Source organism: Paramisgurnus dabryanus, chromosome 20, assembly GCF_030506205.2.
Source record: "Paramisgurnus dabryanus chromosome 20, PD_genome_1.1, whole genome shotgun sequence".
Taxonomy (NCBI): domain Eukaryota; kingdom Metazoa; phylum Chordata; class Actinopteri; order Cypriniformes; family Cobitidae; genus Paramisgurnus; species Paramisgurnus dabryanus.
In genome coordinates this window covers 28,438,276-28,459,676 of record NC_133356.1, presented here as the reverse complement: position 1 = coordinate 28,459,676, position 21,401 = coordinate 28,438,276, and the positions used below count along the sequence as shown (strand labels likewise).

Below are 21,401 nucleotides of genomic sequence, written 5' to 3'. Positions count from 1 at the left end.
TTCTACAGAATGCAATAAATCCACTCAACAAATCACAGCGCACCATTCCACACATTGTAAACAACAATGGCGGCGCGCAATACACACAGAATACTAGTTTTCTTCTTGTATTTCGTGATCAACAAACAAACAAAAACAAAATAATACTTTGATGGCATTGATAAACCTGTGGTGGGATGGGAAACATAAGCCATCAACATCTAATAATTTACGCGAGAGGCACTCGGAAAACGGTTGTTCTCCCGACAGCATCAAGCTTCTGTCATGCTAAAATTTCATTCTGTCATGAAAAACTTTCCATTATTTTACGCAAAGTCAACGAAAATCAGGCAGGACCAAAACTGTTTTACAGCTGATTGCTGTCAAAAAAGTTCAGCCACGGCAATCTCTAACATCCTCTGTTGTTAAATGTTAGTGATGTAATGATTAATTGTTTAAAACATCCGTTTAAAAAAGCAACACTCGTTAAACAAAATCATTCAAAATATTCTCTATTATCATGAAAATATCTGAAACAATTTGAAGAACAGCGATATAAATATTCCTGTAGACATTTCCTGGAATAGCGTTTGTAATGCTACTTCTTCTGTGGCACAAAGGGAGTTTCTGCACGAGAGCGCCCCCTGGCTTTGGGATGTGGTGGCATTTCACCGTAATTCATTCAAATTCATTCATTGAGAAAACGCGCATTTGCACGGTTAATCATTACACCCCTATTAAATGTGTATGGAACCTCTTACACTATCTGAGAGCGTATAAATATGTCTGTGGCTGTCTTCGCATGACTCCAACTCTTTCAGGAAATAATTAAAGCCTGCTTTTTGACACTATAAAACACTACAGGTCTTTTAAGCTAAGCCCTGATATTTGTCATGAGAAAACTAATGGCTGCGGTGAGAGTTAGAGCTCTATGTGAACAGAAGAGATGTATTACAGTACATTCTGACCTTCACTTCATCAAATCCACACACAAATACAATATTCAGATCGTAGATTATAAACTTAATTAACTCCTTTCAATAAACCCTACTGTGCACCTCTGATTATTTAGAATTCTATAAAAGATGGGCTGTAAAAATGAGATTTTGCAGATAGGAAGAATTCTACAATGCAAGCGCGGGGTGATATATTAATTATATTTAAATTAATAGATTAAGCCCTTTTTTGTAATTTACTGTTTTCCTCATTAAATCATCCTACATAATGTAAAGAAAATATCTTTGATATCTTTGATTTACGGAAAAGGCTACATTTCTGTTATGCTCCTACTGTGCCAACATGACGTCCATTTTTGGCACCCCATCCATTTCCTCTTGTTTGCATTGTTTAGACAGAGTTTATTCTCAATTCCCTTATGATCTGCCTATCAGATGTTAGAGGCAGAGCAAAATATTTGCCTCAGGAAACGTCCGGCATAAAAGAGAGGACATGTAAAATGCATCATCCTGTGGGTGCTGTGCTTGTTGTTACACCCTGTTTGTTTTATAGTCAACATGAAATGGTATTTGCAGCCCATTTTAATTCCATAATGTGACATTTATGAGAAGTTCAATATAACCCTCTTGATCCGCTGCTTTAAATATGTCAAATCTATTGTTATTTGCCATTTTGTACATTTTTATGACATTAATCAGCATTATAACACACGGCTCACAGAAATACTTCATTCTGATTGGTCGGACACAACATTGTGAGGTCTGTAATTTCCTGATAACTTCTGGGTCGTTTGTGAGTCATTTTTGCAATAACAATCAAGAGCTCAGATACAAAACCTGCTAAGTGTGTCTGGCATGATTGCTTGTTAATGAGCATTTTAATCAGACTTTTAAAGAGCACCAATTATCTGATTCATGATTTTACTTTTACTTTTGTGTGTAAGTGTGTGTTAGTATGTTAACGATATGGGTACAAAGGTAGTGAAGAGATTAACTCAGTATTGCATTGGGAGCTAATCTTTAAAACATGGTTTGGACCAGCACATTTCCAGCTGACGTCAAAGGTATTCAGGCCAATCACAACGTACAGATTAGCTGGCCAATCGAGGACACAGCGCTTTTCAGATCGATGAGTTTTGTAACAAATCATGGATATCTGGAGCAACAAAAATGTACAATATGTGGAAAATAATTTGTTTTTTTAACCATAAACGCCGCAAACACATTATATTATACCAAATACACACACACAAAAAAATTAACAACAAAATAGGTGCTCTTTAATGGATTCTGCCGAAAAACTGTATTTCTAAATGGCCTGGGGATTAAGCGAATTTGACGCAAACGTATTTGATGAATGTACAGTAAGTTTCGAGAGCATTGGGTTAATATCATTATCAAATTTTTGAAGGAGACTGTGTTTAATAGCTTTTGCATTTGAGCTCTACATTTATGAACAATAATCTGGCTAATGTTTAATGAACCAGGTTACAATACAAAAGCAAATTTCTACAGACTGATGAACGATGCACATTCATAACTTTTTTTCTTATAGAATAATGTAAACTAGTAAACCGTGCACTGTAAGACCAGGAACAAGCATTAAAACAAGTAAATAAGGTCTATCAGAACTACAGGTTTCCTTTAAACTCCTGTGGGAATATATATATATATATACATACATATATATATACATATACACATACATACACACACACACACAAGGCCTCAACCAAGTGTAAGGAATATGAAGTGTCAGAAATGAATTTTAAGCAAAAAGGAAACTTTCTATATTTCGATGAGGTGTCTGTAAAGTTTTCTCAGTTTACTCATTCACTTTTAATAAAACTTTGAAAGACAGAGTCATAGAGAGTTCATTAGGGAAAAATATCAGCTATTTTTTTACTTTCAAATCTCAGTAAATGTCTTTCACAATCTTATAGTACGAGTGCACTGCAACATTACACACAACTGCGTATCAAGAAAGAGATCCACAGAGACGTACCAGCTTTTAATTAGAGCTATTCCCAGAAACCCAACACAACTATGCACAAACCGAACAAATAATTTACATTCACATATTCAGACAGTGTTGATCATACCCGAAAGCAGAGTTGGTGTCAGTGCTGTCCTCATTCACAGGTCCTCATTCCCTCAAGCATTCTGAAACAAAGAGGAACTTGTTATACTCAAAGTGCTTTGTCATCATAAAAAAACAGTAGAGAATAAGAAGTGAAAAATGCTTATGAACCCTACCCAATAATTAAACTAAAACAAACAAACAAACAAACAAACAAACAAACAAGCAAGCCACCAGTCTTCCTTTCTTTGAACAAAAAAAAATCACTACATACATACATGCATACATACATATATACATACATTTATATAAATATGTATTTTAAAATAGGGATAATGTATAGGCAGCAGGTTGTTAGTTATTGCAGAAATAAGCCTGACAGTGTGATCAGGACCCCAAGGGAAGCGGCATCCTGGTTACCATGTGTAGTTTCAGGGGGTTGTTATCTCTATTTATTACACGGCTCTCTGGAATGCTTGATTCTGATTGGTCAGTTGAGACATTTGCAGGTTCGTTCTTTTCAAATAATAACCGCTCCAAAGTAATAACGCATAGCCGGTACTACTTTTATGTTTAAAATCCCTCCGCGCCAACAAAGATTACTGTTTGGCGCCATCTTGTGACAAACACTGGACAACCACAATTAAGAATGGAAAATTTTGACATTAATTTTAACATGTACGGAAAAAACAAAACATTTAAACAGTGGATAGAAGAACGAACAACGACAAGACACAGAGAGCTTACTGAGACTGAACTTGACAAAATAGAGCATGACAGCTACGAAGCCAACACACAAAAAAATACAGAATGGGCATTAAAACTTCTCAAAGACTGGCTAAAAGAGAAAAAAAGGGAGACAGACAAGTATGAAGCAGAGGATCTTAATAAGGTATTACCATCATTTTATGCATCTGTGCAAAGTTTCGCGGAAGGATAAAAATGTTAATTTAAAACAAATATGCCAATAAAATGTTTCAAATTCATATTCATGTCCAGTTTTTTTTTCTTATGTGGCAAGTAGCCGTGTAATAAGCGGGATAATGTAGAGGCAGCCTGTAGTTATCGCGAAATAAGCCCCTTCATAATATTAAGCTTATTTCCCGATAACTACCGGCTGCCTCTACATTATCCCTTATATAACATACCTTAACTGGCCAATCAGAATCAAGCATTTTAGATATAGCATGTACATGACATTTAAAAGTTTTCCTCATGGAAGGTATGCATTTGTTAAAAATGAGCACATCAAATATTTAAAATCAATATTTAATGCTCCTTACCTTACTTATAAGGTAAATAGCCATGTAATAAGCAGGATAATGTATAGGCAGCAGGTTGTTATCATGAAATAAGCCGCTTCAGTGTCATACAAGACCCTCTGCTTAGTGTTGGATCCTTATCACACTGTCAGGCTTATTTATGCGACAACATCTGCCTGTCTATACATTATCACTTACTTAGCAAACTGAAACCAAAACAAACACATATCAGCTCTGATACGGCAGCATGTCAGTAACTTTAAATGTCATTGGTTCTTGCGTGTCTCATGATAAGTTGTCATATACAGCATTTCATCACAAGAGAAATTATGCTTAAAAAATCTATAGTTTTCTCTCCCAAACCTAACGTTCTTAAGACATGCATTATTAACTCATTAGGATTACTTTAATGATAGGTGTATGTGCTTTTTGAATCTTCGAAGTATAAAATCTCATTGTAACAAGTGGGGAAAAAAATGGTGGGATTTTTAATAAAAAAAAATACTTTGTGTTCAAGTTTAACTTAAGGTAGGACACTCATGTACATCTGTGATGGCACGAGAATGCATAAATTATGGAATAATGATTATTTGACTATTCCTTTAACATAAATAAAATCAGCATTTGCATCTGACTTATGAAGGTCTTTTCAGAAATCCCCCTGCACAATCACAGCTAAATGTGATTGTACAATAATTAACACAAAGGCTGCTCATTACCTCCCTACAATTACCACAGCAAGACAATAACAATCTCCTGTACTTCACACATGCAGTGCATGAATGCCATTATACACAAAACCCTCTTTCACACATGCAACCCATTAACTGCAGTGAAATTCTGCTGTAAAATTCAAATCAGAATAAAGCAAATCAGCTCTTCACACAAGCAATGATATTCGGTCTTGTTACGTTTTGCTACCATTTACACAAAACCCCCAGAATGCTGTTAAAACAAGGCAAACATGCAAAGTGTTTTCACTATCAGTATGTTTTTAACGAGTACAAGTTGTTTTTGTTAATAGCATTTTAACAAAACAATACATCAAATACAGCATATGAGAATAAAGTACATCAAAGCTTTGTGATTTAACACAAACTTGTGTAAGTGTGTCATTGGGCCCTATCTTGCACCCAGCGCAATTGACTTTGTCAGTGACGCATGTATCATTCGTATTTTGCGCCGGCGCACAGCGGGGTTTTTCCCTCCACAGATGCACGTCAGCAAACTAGGGAATGAACTTGCGCTCCCTGGGCGGTTCAGCGCAAAAAGGAGGCGTGTTGCGGCGCAAACCATCTCTTATGCTATTTTGCAGTTTCAAAAAACAATTGCGCTACTAACCAAAAAAAACTAGTCTAAAGTCAGTGGCGCGTTGCGCGTGGTTCATTATGCTATTTTAAGGGCGCATGCTTGACCATAATGTATAGCGTGCACAACGCGCATACACTTTGCTTATCTAATCTACACAGATGCAACAGTTATTTTTGCAAATCATAAATTGTTACACTTAAAAATATTAATACACGAGATAAGGGGAATCATAGTGGTGAGCATTGTGGTGATAGTTTTTATTTATTCTCATGCAAATAACGATTAAAATATTTTCATAACTTTGTTGTGTGGCTGTATTACGTTTATTTTATGTAAATAATAGTTAAAATGTTTTCATAAGAAACCTTAATGTATATGAACTTGATTTGTAAGAGTACTTTGGGGTTGGACCTTGCTTGCGTTTCTTGGGTCCGATTTCAAAGCCCCCAAACCCTTTCAGCGGTGAGGGTGGACGCAGCGATGTCCTCTGCTGGCGTCAAGTCCTGAGGCAGATCCACCTCCCGTTACACGGCGTGCCCGATTTATGCTGGCAAGCGTGGGATTCCCCCGTACAAGGACGTCGGTCTCCTCGGCTGTGAACCGCTCCTGGCGTGCGCCTGGTAAATCCGTCACAATAATAGCAACCCGCCATGGAACTTGCGCCCTTGCGTTTAAACACAAAATGTTCCTCCATTTCTCTTTAGGCCAGTTGATGTGTTCCTTGGCAAATTGTAACCTCTTCTGCACATGCCTTTTTTTTAACAGAGGGACTTTGCGGGGGATTCTTGAAAATAGATTAGCTTCACACAGACGTCTTCTAACTGTCACAGTACTTACAGGTAACTCCAGACTGTCTTTGATCATCCTGGAGGTGATCATTGGCTGAGCCTTTGCCATTCTGGTTATTCTTCTATCCATTTTGATGATTGTCTTCCGTTTTCTTCCACGTCTCTCTGGTTTTGCTCTCCATTTTAAGGCATTGGAGATCATTTTAGCTGAACAGCCTATCATTTTTTGCACCTCATTATAGGTTTTCCCCTCTCCAATCAACTTTTTAATCAAAGTACGCTGTTCTTCTGAACAATGTCTTGAACGACCCATTTTCCTCAGCTTTCAAATGCATGTTCAACAAGTGTTGGCTTCATCCTTAAATAGGGGCCACCTGATTCACACCTGTTTCTTCACAAAATTGATGACCTCAGTTATTGAATGCCACACTGCTATTTTTTTTAACACACCCCTTTCAACTAATTCAACTACTTGCCCAATTGCACAGCCTTAAGAGCGTGCATATCATGAATGCTGGGTCTCATTTGTTTTCTGAGAATCTACTGAACCTACTGGTAACTTGTTTGCCACGTAGCAATAAAAAATGTACTAAAAACCTTGATTATTCTGGTTAGTCACATTGTACTGCTATTATTTTGAACAAGACTATAGTTGACAGTCACTTTGCACATTTAACAGGTGTAAGAGCTCATTCAAAATTCAGCTCCTTCAGCCCACCTTCCAGCTGACTGATGTAAATTAAGTCATAAGGTGGTAAAACCAATGTTTAAACTGACCCGTTTCCTTAATGTTTGTCTTATCGCTAGTAATGTGAAGTACTTTCTTGGAACATGGAAATTAGACAACAGATGTTGTTGGACACAGATAGTTGGCCCGGTGCCTGCTGTTTTATAGTGACTAGGACAGAAGATGAATCAATCAAATCTATACTAGCAGAATACTCCAGCAAAATCTCCCACACCGGTTCTTTTTAATCTGTTCCTCATGTTTTTATTATTCTGCTCTTATCTAAAATCCACACTGAATACTAATATATATATGTATTAGTATTCAGTATATATATATATATATATATATATATATATATATATATATATATATATATATATATATATATATATATATATATATATATATGTATATATATAGAAAGTCAACAAACACTTATGCCAACTGGCTGGAATCTTTAGGCACCTTATGATTTGATTGGATTTTGATTCCAGTAATCCGATTTGATTCCAAAACTCTTCTTGACGCATCTCGAATTCCAGGCAAACACATAAGAGTGCTTTAGTAAGTTTCATTGGCTCATTGCCAAATAAAAAGCCCATGTATAAATCTAACACCAGAAGCAGAATAAAGAGATTTTGTGTTGTATTAATGATATACAGCATCAGAGAGGACTTCAACTTTGTTTTTATCAACCTGTGCATATATAGATTACTGCAAACTTGCTGAGTGTGTCACATTATTTTACATGTACACATTGTTAACGGACACTTTTATCCAAAGGGACTTATACATTTTTTATCAGTATGCCAGTTTGAACCAATGATCTTTTACAAATACAAATTTTTGCCATGTGTATACACTCCTGAATGTGGTTTGAATATCTGTAAACTCCATTGTTTGTCTTCTTGCAGAAAGTAAAGCTGTTGCGGAGCACCACATAGAAAATTATATTTGTATCTATGTTTGCCCAACTGATGCTTCAATAAGCAGAATTATAAATACATTATTTAAAGGCCCACTGAAGTGCCTTGGATTATTTAATGTGGTGACATAATTTCAAATAAAACAGGAAAAAACTATTGAGCAGTAGACCTTGCTCCTTTTCAAAATAACCGAGAGTGATTTGTTTATGGCATAGACCAGCAAAGTCACCTTTGACCATTTGCGATGTTTGATCTTCCCCACACCGCTTTATAATAGGGTTGTTCCGATACCAGTATCGGAAATGCGTCCGATACCACAAAAAAATTCTGGCATCGGAATCGGCAAGTTTTTGAACCCATGTACCGATCCGATTAGGGTTGCCGCGGTGACAGAATTTTCCCACCGGTTAATCGTCGCGTTTCAAACCCGGTGATCCCGGTATCACCGGGTGGGAGGAGCTTATAAATGCGCATGCAGACGTACACATTTTACTTTCACTTTTGAATTACGCAACTGTTTAAATGCAGTGCTTGCGTAAGCTGCGTTAAATCCCGTATGTTGTGAGTGCAACAGCTGGTTTAAGTGCTTGTGTCAATGTGTGCAGGTTAGGGATGGGCATTCGATTAAATTTTTTTAGTCGATGGTCGGGAGAATTATCGATCGACTATCGATTAATCATTAATATTTTTATAATAAAAAATAATTATTTAACTTTTATAATTCAAAAATTTTGAATAAAAATACAGCATGTTTTCCTCCATGAGACCTTTATTAAAAGATCAACTTGTGGAAGACAGTTAAACTAAATTTAGTTAGACAAATGGAATATATATGCGCTTGAATATGCGGTGCTCTAAAGCAGGGGAACCTGCAGCTGCGAGCCGCATTCTTAAACAGAGACCTCATTTGTTCCAAAAAATCATGACCTATTCATAATTATTCTTTTGAAATAAAAACAGAAGGTCACAGATAACGGAGTATGGTGTCAAATATTGCACCCTGGTGGTAAAATGTTGAATTGCTGCCACACAGTAAAATTCATTTAATTGCTTCAAGACACATGCTACGCTAGGCAATGCAACCTGCATTAGATAAAAAAGTATCGATTAATCAATAACAAATTAACTTAATCGACGAAATTCTTAACGATCAATTATCGATCGTCGATTAATCATGCCCATCCCTAGTGCAGGTAATTCTCACAGAACCCACCAGTCCCAAGCAGTGCAACCGACTACTTATCCATAAAGCGCAGCTTGAATGATGGGTTTATTATTTTTCTTGATGAAAAACAAAAAACGATCTTGCTTATATTAAACATCATATATGTATATCATAACAAAAACGAGTAAGCACACGGCTTCTGTCATCGTCTGGTCGGTCAGCTCGCCTCGCACACACTGACAGAAATAAATGAAACCTGACACCGGCTGCTCTGTGACGTGACGCGCATTCAGCTCCGCTTAATTCAGGCAGCAGACACATTCAGGTGTTAGTGTGTTTGCGCTCTCTAACGAAGCTAAATGATTTAATTACACAAAAATATCAAAACGACGGTGAAAGACGGTGTCGCGGTGGGCAAGTGATCTAACCGGTGAGAGGCTGAAGCACCGGTAATCACCATTTCACAGACTATCGCGGCAAGCCTAGATCAGATACCATTTTCTTAATAAACCTAGTAATGCCCATTATAGCTAATGCTAAAGCTAACGCTGCAAAGCAAAACTCATCTCTTCTACACTGCTCTGAATGCAAACACTAGGAAGTTACCACACGCGTGATGCAACCAATCCACTTTATTCTATAGCACATTTTACAAACACAAAGTTTCCAAAGTGCTGCACAAAAGACTCAGAACATACAAAACAATTAATATATATAAAATACAAAATATAAAAATAATAAATACCACAAAGGACCACACTACTCACGCGCCATTTAAAGCCAAAGAATAAAAGTGAGTCTTTAGACGAGCCTTAAAACACTCAACTGTAGAAGCAGTTCGGACATGGAGTGGCAGAGCGTTCCATAGTTTAGGTCCAACCACAGAAAATGCCCTGTCCCCCCGAGTTTTAAGTCTTTACTTAGGGACTGCAAGTTGTAAGTGGCCCTCTGACCTCAGTGTCTACGCTGGCGAATAAGTTTGGATGAGGTCCGAGATATAAGTTGAGGCCAGCATATTTACAGCTTTAAAAGCAAACAATAAAATCTTAAAATCAATCCTAAAACGAACAGGAAGCCAGTGCAATGAGGCAAGAATTGGAGTTATTAGGGGTGGGAATCGCTTGGACCCTCATGAATCGATTCAGAATCGATTCTTAGGGTCCCGATTCGATTCAGAATCGATTCTTGACGTACTAATTTGCATATCTGTGACGTCATTACGTCGCATTTGCTTTCAAAGCCAGGTTAATGTTTGCGCTTTTGCTAGTCTCTGAACTGTCATATACTGTACTTTAATGCAACTAGGAATAAATAATGTCATTCTTATATACATACATGTCCTGTTTCTGTTGTAAGACATTAAAACCAGTAAAAATATAAATTTAACGTGACATATTAATTCTATATGTTAACCGGCATTAACTTCCACGAACGTTAAGCGTCTAATCATCATCATTATACATAGTGATTGGCAGTATTACTGTATTTATATAATGCAGCGCACCCAGCGACTGAATAACAAACTATGTGCATATTTTTACAGAAGTATATTCATGTTATATCTAAACAGTCTGCGGATGGTTTAGGGCAGGGGTGTCCAATACGTCGATCGCAAAGGCAATGCCGGTAGATCGCACAACTGCTGCTCCACGCGCAAAATTGTCATTATGGTCTTTTGGGGTAATTGTGAAACATGCAGGTCTTTTTGAGTTGCTGCGCCTTTCTTCTCAAATGTGTTTTGCCAGGCCACTGCAGCTCAGTCGTCTTTAACTTCCAAAATTCACATGGATGCGCGTTCTTGCCTCACGCAGTTGCTGATTCACACGCACGGTGTGTGTGAGCGAGCAAACGAGAGGGAGAGAGAGGCAGCGTAGCGCTGATTTGTATGCTTCTGATACTGTTTGTTTCACTAAACCGCATCTCCGCTATTTTAAGGAGTACACGACATGTACTCAAGGATTTTTTTTAAACTCCTCAAAAAGAATAGAGTAATGGTGACAGCCCTAAATTCAATGTAGAGATATATGCAGTATAGTCCTACAAGCATTTAAAGTGTTCTTTCTCTTCTGCTCTTGTAAGCTCCGCTATGCGCTCTTGCAGGGCGCGCTCTCTTAAGTTGTCCGTGTGCATCACCGCTCCCCCAGTTGAGTTCCGCCTTTTGGTTCTGATAACGTGAAGTTATTTTGTAAACTAACATTTAAGAATCGATTCTTGACATTTGTGAATCGATTCAGAATCGGCCCACGTCCGAATCGCGATTAATCTAAGAATCGATTTTTTTGCCCACCCCTAGGAGTTATATAAACACGCTTTTTGGTTCCTGTTAACCACTGTTTACTTAGAGTGGCGAATACATGAAAGCACGCAGCCGTATGTCTAGGGATGGGACGATTACCGGTTTCACGATTAACCATGATAAAATGTCCTGAAGGTTAGTTAAATGCAATGCCGGTATATTGCACATAAGTTAATAACTGTGTATGCTGCTCCACGCCTCCACGAGCTTCGGAAAGCAAAACCAAATTGGCATTATGGTCTTAGAAACAAGTCTTTTTGAGTTGCTGCGCATTTCTTCTCAAGTGTGTTTTTATCAATCTTAAGCCTGCCCGCTGCAGTGGAGTCATCTAACTTACGAAATTTGGATGCACATTCTTGCCTTCATGCAGGAGTTGATGTGCGCGCGATCAATCGACCGACCGAACGAGAGAGCGAGAGATGCTTCTGATAATGTTGTCATTTTCTAGTTTATTTCATAAAAACCGCATCTCCGCTATAAGGAGTACTCGGCATGTACTCAAGGATTTTTTTTAACTCCTCAAAAAGAATGGAGTAATGGTGACAGCCCTAAATTTAACGTAGAGATAGTCCTCCCAACACACATTTAAAGTGTTATTAAAAAATGTAACAGTGTTTTGTTAAAAAATGTTTTTTAGCAGGTAGGTCTTGTCGGCTTTATCATTTTTAAAGTAGATTGCCACACAAAAAAGGCTGGACACCCCTGATTTAATGTTTATGCTTAAAAAAAGTGCATATAGCTGCTAATTGTATTTGTTGTTTGCTGATTTTTAAAAATAAAACTTGTTAAAATGTTTTCAGTGTGTGTATCAGTTCTTTTTGAACATTTCCATCCCAATTTAAGAAAGCCATTATAATATTGATAACCGTGATAACTTTGGTCACTATAATCATGATATGAAATTTTCTAACCGTCCCATCCCTAAGTATGTCTGATGTTTGTTAGTATTCTGTTTACAGTGTTAGGTTTGTGGCTCTTTTTCACATCATAAATATTACTGTCAAATGTCTTTCAGATAATACAAATAATCTAGTTCACTGTATATAACAGTTATATCCATTCATACAGGGCTAGTAGTATGTACAGCTGTATATACCCCAAGCCCAGGTATCGAAATCGGGAATGAGAAAAATGGTACCGGAACATTCTCTACTTTATAATACAAAGTTCTTTGTAGAATCTCACTATGTAAAAGAACTAGCAAATGTATTATTAACAATTATACCACAGGTCTTTTAAATGCTGTATTCTGATTGGCTGAGAAATGATCCGTGGGTATGCATTAATTTCTGATAACCGCACACCTAACTTGTCAAATGTCTTAATCCGCATTGCACCTTGGGTGTGCATTATTTTCTTATAATTCAATGGCCCGCCGTCAATTATTTCTTACGTGTCTGATTTCAAGTGCAGGTTCTGCGTCTTTTATAATGTAGAGGCTGGGATGCTTCAGCAACTTGAGAGCATTTGTCTGAACAATACATTTTATGAGAAGCGTAGAAGTGTAGGATGACGTCAAAATTCTTTGGACCCTACGCATCCAACCGACGTTTATGGCTTTTCTTGTGCAACTTGAGGCGTTTGGAAAAATAGGTCCACAAGTTAACAACGAATGCTAAAACAGCTGTTGGAAAGCATCTTTTGCAGCGATTTTTGTGTGAGCATACCAGTGAACACCCCTGACCACTCAATGAGTTTCACGTCTTTGTAAACGAAAGTTTAATGCATTTTAGGAAGGATTGTTCCAGTGCACCATTAAACCCATTGTAGAGGTGTGAGGTGAAAAACAAACACGCGAAAATTCTCAGGGCAGCCGCAAATGTCGAAATTTCAGTCAAAACCATTCTATTTCACCATAAACAATCTGAAAACAGGGCTTTAAGTCTAAAATACTGAACTTGTCCTTTAAGCCAAATGTATTTAAACTAAAAGGGAAAAAAATAGATTTCACCGGGCCTTTAAATTCCCATAATGTATTACTAATAAACAATATCTAGAATAATTTGAGAATGTAAAATGGGCCCTAGTTTGGGCCTTACAGTCCCAAATGCATCGGAACACAAGTGAATGAGATTTTTTTTATCCGTCTCTTTTGATCACTTTCGATCACTTATATGTCCTGATTACTTTGAGTGGTGGTCTGTGGAGACTGTAAGCGAGTCCCTCTGCTGTCATTCAAACACGAGCGAGAAAAATGATGGATTTAAATTGACACAAACTAATATTATGTCAGTGTCCGCTGCTTGTGTTGTAAGTAAACATGCTCAGGGCTCGAAATTGCGACTATTTTGGTTGCATATGCGACCGAAATTTAATCTGTGCGACCTTAAAATATATTTGGGAGCATTTGTGCGACTGTCCATTTTGTTGTGTGGTGCGACCGGTGCGACTTGATTTAGATTGTGATGCTGCGTGCTGCTGTCCCAGGTTCAGTGTTCTCTCCAACGTTACATAACCAATCAAATTTCACCATTAAGTTCTTACGTTTAATGAAGACCGCAGATTGGCTAATATGAGCATCAGTCATTCCTTGTTGCCGTGCTACGCTGGAACGTGAAGCGCGAAAATGTGAAAGACGAACCGCGAGCATGACGAGAACGAGCCGACTACAGCCAATGTTACTAATGTAATTTATGACGACGATCCAGATTCAAATGCGACTCCACCACCGGAAGATACGACTTGACGTTAAACCTTTCAGAGAGAGTGGCTTAAAGATTTCGAGTGTCTCCGCTATGAGAATGGCTCGATGTAATTTACTGTGTTTACTGTAAATCCTATAAACGGCGTTGGTGGCGGAATCAAAACATTTTAAGCGCCAGACCTTGCTTAAACATGGCGAAAGTGCCAAAAACACAAGTAGTGTCATGACAAATGTGTTCATTATTGAAAGAGACACCGACCTGTCTGTCAAAGAGTGTTTGATAGTGTATGTGCGCATGCGCTGGTGAATGGACATCCAACAAACATTCTTGTGGTCCATGTTGATGTGGAACACGACAATGCTGATGGTATGTTTTTATAGTATTTTTTAAAACATTGCCTATTTAGTAGTAATAGCATCCTGGTAATGCAGTTATCAATATTATATATATATTAGCCTTCTGTATTAAGGTCACTTTTGTAATGTAAGATTTTCTATTGTAATCTTAATCATTTTACCTGTAATTGTTAAATTATTATTGCTATACTATTTCAACAGCATTTGGGTATTATTTTTGGAATCTATGCAGCAAAAAATAAAATAAAATAAATAGAAGACCAAATTTTAAATGCTGGCCATGGTGTCGTTTTATTTTTAATAAAATTAATCTATTAACATATACATTGTAGTTTTGGTGCCTTTTAATTTTTGGATGGATGCGCCTAAATTTTTGCTGGTGCTCCTAACTCTTTAAAGTTGGGAGCACCAGTGCTACCAAATAAAAAGTTAATTTTGAGCCCTGATGCTGCACAGTGTCTTGTGCATGTATGTAAGAGCTTTCTCTGATATTTCAGCGCAATTGATGAAATAAGATCGCACAACTTTCACGCGTTCGCAAAATGAAACTAATGAAAGACGCGGAGATCAGTCGATTTAGTTTTATCAAATGAAAGCCTAAAGATAGCGCTGTACACTGTGTGTTTGCACTACAAGTCAGAAAAGATGTAAAACATTGTGCTCGGTACATCACATCAGATCAAGAGGCGGAGAGTAGGCGGTCTCTTGTGGCTGTTTGAACACATTCGACCACATGTGTGTTGTTTACACCACAAAAGCAATCCGTCAGAATGTGTTTTCGACTACCTATAAATGTGCTAAAAAGTGGATGAGCTGAAAACGTTTTGAACACGGTTTATACACATCTTTAACATCGTCCATTTGTGATCCAATCAACGAAAACACACATTAATACCAGGTGTAAACAGCCCCTAAAAGAGTTTAACCATTAAAAAGGCTAAACTACAGACAAAAAAAAAGAAAATGTCCAGAGTGGTTTAGGTCTTGATCTTTCATTATTAACAAGCACCTGAGCTGGGCAGCATTGAGTTCTTCTGGCCTGTGTTCACTTTTGTTCTGACCTGGTGTGAATAATTTAAAAACACACAGACAGCAATGGTTCATATATCTGTGCTTCTGGAAAAACTTATTTTCCAGGCACTTGAATATAAAGGCTGAATATAATAATAACTTTGCTTATTACAGGAGTGTATATAGCTCAGGCTCTATTCTCTCTTCTACTCCTTTATGGCTTCAGAATAATGAAACCGCAGTATAAATCATATTTGAGCTCCCTTTATATACTTATTCTCTTTTTCAATACCTTACAGTATACAGTGAAACAAAAACACATTCAAAAATTCACTACTTAGATTATAGTAGAAGAAACATCATTATTACTGTGAGAAACAAACAGTATGCAAAATGTTTTCCTGTACCACAATTGTGTAGCATTGTGTTACCACCACACGGCTTAGGGGTTTGAATCTCAGAGAAGATGCACACTGATAAAAACATGTAGACTGAATGCCAAGTCACTTTGGATAAAAGCTGTTGCCAAATTTAAATGCAAAAGATCCTGATTTGTGAGCTCACCATGAGCTCATGTCCACATCTCAGCAGTTAAAACAAAGCTGGAGATAAAGTATGATTTATAATCCCAGGAAATCTGTTAATATTCAATAAGAGCCAGCACACATGTACAGGTAGAGGTCACTACAACATTCAACACAAAATACAGACACACAGAAAGTTATACAACTGCATCGAAACACTGCATGGCATCGCCCCTCACCTCAAGTGTACATGCTGCATTCTTCAGAGTCATCGTCCCAAGTGTGTCCATCCGGTCGCCAAGGAAACTCAATCTATCTCACGTCTCGCTCCTCTTCCTCCCGCTTCTCCTCCCCCAGCGAGCATGTGAACCTCAGGGCTATCAATGACCTGAAACAAAAGCAGGTGGATGGAAAAACATGAGCGTCATTGGCGCCAGTGCAGCTCCCTGCCAATCATGCAGGCCTAGGATTAAGTGTCAGCGAAGAAGCGATGGGAGCTGTAAGACAGCTGGAGCGTGTCTCAAATAAACGTCCGCTGCTGGACTGTTTTGCATTTATGCTGCCTGCTTCGCCACCCCTCGCAGCCACCATATATTGCCACCGTAAATGGTTAGATCTTAATTAAGGCGTGTTTTATCAGGAGAAAGTGCATTGATAAATGGATGTGAGGGACAGTTCAGCAAAAAGCTGGATATATAGAGTACTGTGCAAAAGTCTTAAGCCACTATGCTACCACTAGATTTGTTGTTTTTACCATTGTATAATGATCATATATAATTTTTTCTCATGCTTTTTATTAGAATACAACCAGAAAATACATGAAATGTGAAGCAGTATATAAGTATAAGCTGATGTGTCAAGAATTTAGGGTAAACTCCCCTTCCACTTGAGCAATAGCAGGCATCTGCAGGATCTCTAAAACTTAAATAAAATTAAATCCTAATTTCTAATCGAATCGAACTTAAATAAGGCTCAGCGGAGCGTAATAACAGATGCCATGGGTGTTTGTACAGAAACTGTCATGTGAGACAGAGGTAGGAATAAACGCGATATGCAAACATCTATTTGTGGTGGCCGATTTTGATTTTGTGGCGGACTGACAAATAAATGAATGTAAGGGAAACACTGAATTCCAACGACGCTCGCTCCCACTTTTTGTATGATGTCACAGAAGGAGGCAGCGCCAATATAACAACGCACCTTTATTCCTTCCCACTCTGAAGTGGTCCTGAACCATAGAATGTAAAAAAAAGATGGACGACGCGACGCAGCTTCCATTGTAATGAATTGAAGCAAAAATTGTCCGACCATTGCGCTGCCATGTTACATAAAAATGTCCGTTTGGAGCCAGGGCATGCGCAGAAGGAATCGTCCGTGGAGCCAGAGGCGGAGCCACAGAATCAAACTTCCACCCAAACGCTCGGACGCCCAATTCAACCACACCAATCATAACGACACGCCCCATTCCTATAGCATCAAATTACTAGCTTAAATGAAACTTATCACAAAAATGAACAACTGAACGTATATCCGCGTGTTAACAACTACCTTAAAAGACCAAACCATCTTTCGGAAAATTTTATTGAAAGTGTAAATAATTATTTTATTTAGAGCCAAGTCCTGCTCGTTTGCATGGAGAGGGCGGGGTTTATGACTTGTACTGGAGCCATCCACCAGGGGGAGATCAAAAAGACAACGGCTTCACTTTTCAAGAGGTATGAGGCACAGCGTCCTAAACACAATTGAAAAGATAACTAAGCCAAATTAAAAAGGAACTGACACGACCTGACCAGTGAGGTGCTATGCAATCAAAAAGTGCCAAAAGTTTACCCTAAAACTTCAATCTTTACTTAATAATGTACCCCATGTAATTCTAAACCCATATACTGATTTTCTAAATCTTTATTGAGCTTTTTTCAATTTAGCTTCACTTTATTTGTTCTTTACAAAAAAGCATATGGAAAGAAAACTCTAAATAAGTGCTTGACCGGTCGATCTATAGCTGAAAAATAAATACACATACATTACACCTGATTAGTTTAGTTTAGTGAATCCAGACATTGATCTGGACGCTCTATTCATTTTTTCGGAGTTGCATTAACCTTCTCCTAGTTGCATTTAAAATGACCTGATTCCCTGGCGTGAGTTTTTAATGCAAGGTTACAATGTATCACATCTCAGTTGCCATGGTGACATCAAGCTTGTCACCTGAAAGTGGCGCTCTGCTGTTTACTCACAGAAAGGACAGAATCCAAGTCAGCAGGACACATTTCAGGGTTTTCAACATTTTTACTGAGAAGGTTTGGCTTTAGGGGTAGACGATCTTTCTAAAAAAAAGTGCATCACAATCTTTATAACTGAGAATCAAGACATGAATAAGACAAGTCAGTTATTTTGTCAAATTATACTACAAGTATACTGGGAAATATAATTTACTAAAAATATAATATAGTTTATAACCTTTACAATGGTTCTATTACCAATGTGTGTAAGCTATCCAACAAGGAATTCACATATCACCCACAGCACATCGAGCCTCAAGTATCATCTCAATGCAAAACATATAGCAGCTAGCGTGGACGTTAGCACGACTCCGGGTACAACGACTTGGTTGAACAAAAATAAACAATATTTTGTTGCTTAAGCTTATGTATTCAGTCATTATTCATGGTAAACTAAAAATCCATGTGAAAAAATAACTTCTCAATGTTCTCAGGTCAAATATTTATATGTGATTAATTTTGATTAATTAATTACAAAGCCTCTATTTAATTAGATTCATTTTTTTAATCGAGTCCCGGCCCTAAATACCATTAATATTTATTTCATTAAAGGCGGGGTGCACAATCTCTGAAAGCCAATGTTTGCATAGGAAATCACCTAAACAAACACGCCACTACCCCAATAGAATCTGGACCTTCTTTTGATAGACCTGCCCCACACATACGCAACCCAGGCAATGATGTCGGTTAGTAAACCCCCCTTACTGCTGATTGGCTACAAGTGTGTTTTGGTACTCAGTCGACTACCTTTTCCAAAGCGTTTTTCAAAAAAAAAAAAAAAAAAACATTGTATTAAACTAATATTGTAACATCTATGACAACAATTGCGTTTTGAACATTACACGATACCTTACACAATGAAATAAAGCAATAGGGCTGCACGATTAATCGTTTTTAAAACCGAAATCGTGATGTGAATGGATGCGATTTTCGAATCGCAAGAGCTGCGATTATTTCGATTAAAAACTATCAAATAACAATCCTCTAGTACGCAGTTTTTGACAGTTTGCTTCATGCACATTTTACGTTTGATGCAGTTTAAACCAATAGAGTGCATTAACACTGAGGTGCTGACTACACGTCAGATAACACCATTAGGAAAACATGAGCGAGCAGCAGTTCAACTCCTCAACAAAGTGTACGGCCATATGATTTCCGCGATGCGGAAAACACGGACAGAATCGCGAAATGCATACAAATGGAATTAACTGCACAACACGGAATGTCATGAAGTTGGCAGATTTTGGATTCAGTCGTTTTAAAAACCCATTATAACTCATTAACCGGCAAATGAAAGTACAGAAATGTGCGAAAACATTTCCCTTGTGTGTAATGTTGGACTTAAAGAAAGGTGTATATACGTCCGTTTCTCGTCATGCATCGCAAACAATGACAAGCGCCTCATCAGACTATAAGCAGCTTTCATTAAAGCCCGGAACACAGCAGACGAAAGAGGTACATTATACTTTCTTGCACCCGCACATCTGCACCACTTTGAATATTTATAGGCACGAGAGTTCATGAAGCGCGCACACAGAGAGCAGTCAGCACACGCGTGATCACTAAACTTAAGTTTTCTTTCTTGTCTAAGTGAACATAAACAGCTGGATGTTTATCAGTATATTGAAGCAGAGCAGTTTTAAAGCTGTCTTCTGTCTTAAAGTGACAGTAACCTGGTGCTTTCTGTGTCAGAAATGTTTATTACACACCAAAAATTTAAATCTCTCCTTACTCTTAACTGAACAAGCTTCTGCAGCTCCACATTTAAAATCCTACAGTGAGGACTGTGCAGTGTTTTATTTGTATTTTTTGCTTATGTTAAATCATAGATTCTAATAACTAATATATTTACATTATTACAGATGCCTGAAAAGTAAAACAAGATGAGTATAGTCTTATGATTAAAAGAAAAAACTAAACATTTGCTTGTCAGAAGCATTGTTGTAGTGACAGCCAAAATACATTGGCCTATATGTTATTTTAAATAAAACTTTCAATAAATTTTTGTTAAATTGTATTTTAATGTTCTTAGATTAAAAAAAAAAAGTTTGTCTGCAGAAGAGCAAAGTCCTGCAGACAACTTGGTACAATGTTTAAGAGGTTTTAAATAAACAGTAGCACAGCATCTTTCTTTGGTGGTAGCCTATTAAAACCACCACAACAAACCTGGATGTAGCTCTTTTATTATATACTAATGGATCGCACTTCAAATCGTGAATCGCAATTTTGATCAGAAAAATCGCAATTAGATTTTTTCTCCGAATCGTGCAGCCCTATAAAGCAATGTCATCAAACGCAACATTTATTAATCTTAATTCCCTCATCTGTTCACATGATTTCTTGTACCCGTCTGATTAATGAACATCAGCTATTGAGTTAAAGACAACAAATCCCATAATTCCACGCTACTTCAGAGCATCATGAATCTACGTCATTGTTATTGTTTTGATTGTGCGCCCTCTAGCGGCAAGGATTACACAAATTGCATCTTTAATGCCGTTTTCAAGTCAGTTTTCATCCTTAATAGCTATGATCACTTTGAGCAGGTTTGTATGGGAAAGAGCAATGCGAAAATTATGGGGAAATTCACCCACAATTTGAACAAACAAAGTGTTACTATTTTAAACAGTTGAGAAACATGTACTGTATGGAAGGCGAGAAATTTTATTTCCCAAGAAGCAATTGAATTCCTGCAAAGTATGAAGCGTTAACCGCTAGGCAACAGCCCCGGCATTAAGTTTTGAAGGTTGAAATCTTAAAAATTTGCATAAAATTGCAATAACAAGCACTGAAAGTAAACTAATCCATTTATTCTTTTTAGAGCTGAGAAGCTGCCAGACCACAACAAAGTAAATACTGCAAGAGCAATAAAACCCAGAGTAAATCAATTACATGCCTGCTTTAGCAAACCAAGACTGCTGGTCTGTATTCTCATATTTTTCACTGGAAGTCAGTAAAGAAAAAAACAGAAGTCACATAAGGACACTGAATTTCCCAGGCCCAGCGCAGTAAGATTTGATCCAGCTACACAATACACATTGGTATTGTGTGGAAGAATCCTTAGAGCTGTTTGCTTAAAAGACCTTTTAA

The 21,401-nt window shown here is 37.6% G+C and overlaps 1 protein-coding gene across 1 annotated transcript in view; it reads right to left on the bottom strand.

Annotated features, from left to right (window-relative positions):
- Positions 1-21,401, bottom strand: part of tjap1 (tight junction associated protein 1 (peripheral)) — a 110,146-nt gene that overhangs the window by 49,308 nt on the left and 39,437 nt on the right. The window contains exons 2-3 of the mRNA XM_065251303.2: positions 16,269-16,417; positions 3,038-3,098 (exon numbers count right to left, since the gene is read on the bottom strand). The gene's annotated coding sequence lies outside the window, so the exon portion shown is untranslated. The remainder of the gene's footprint in view (positions 1-3,037; positions 3,099-16,268; positions 16,418-21,401) is intronic.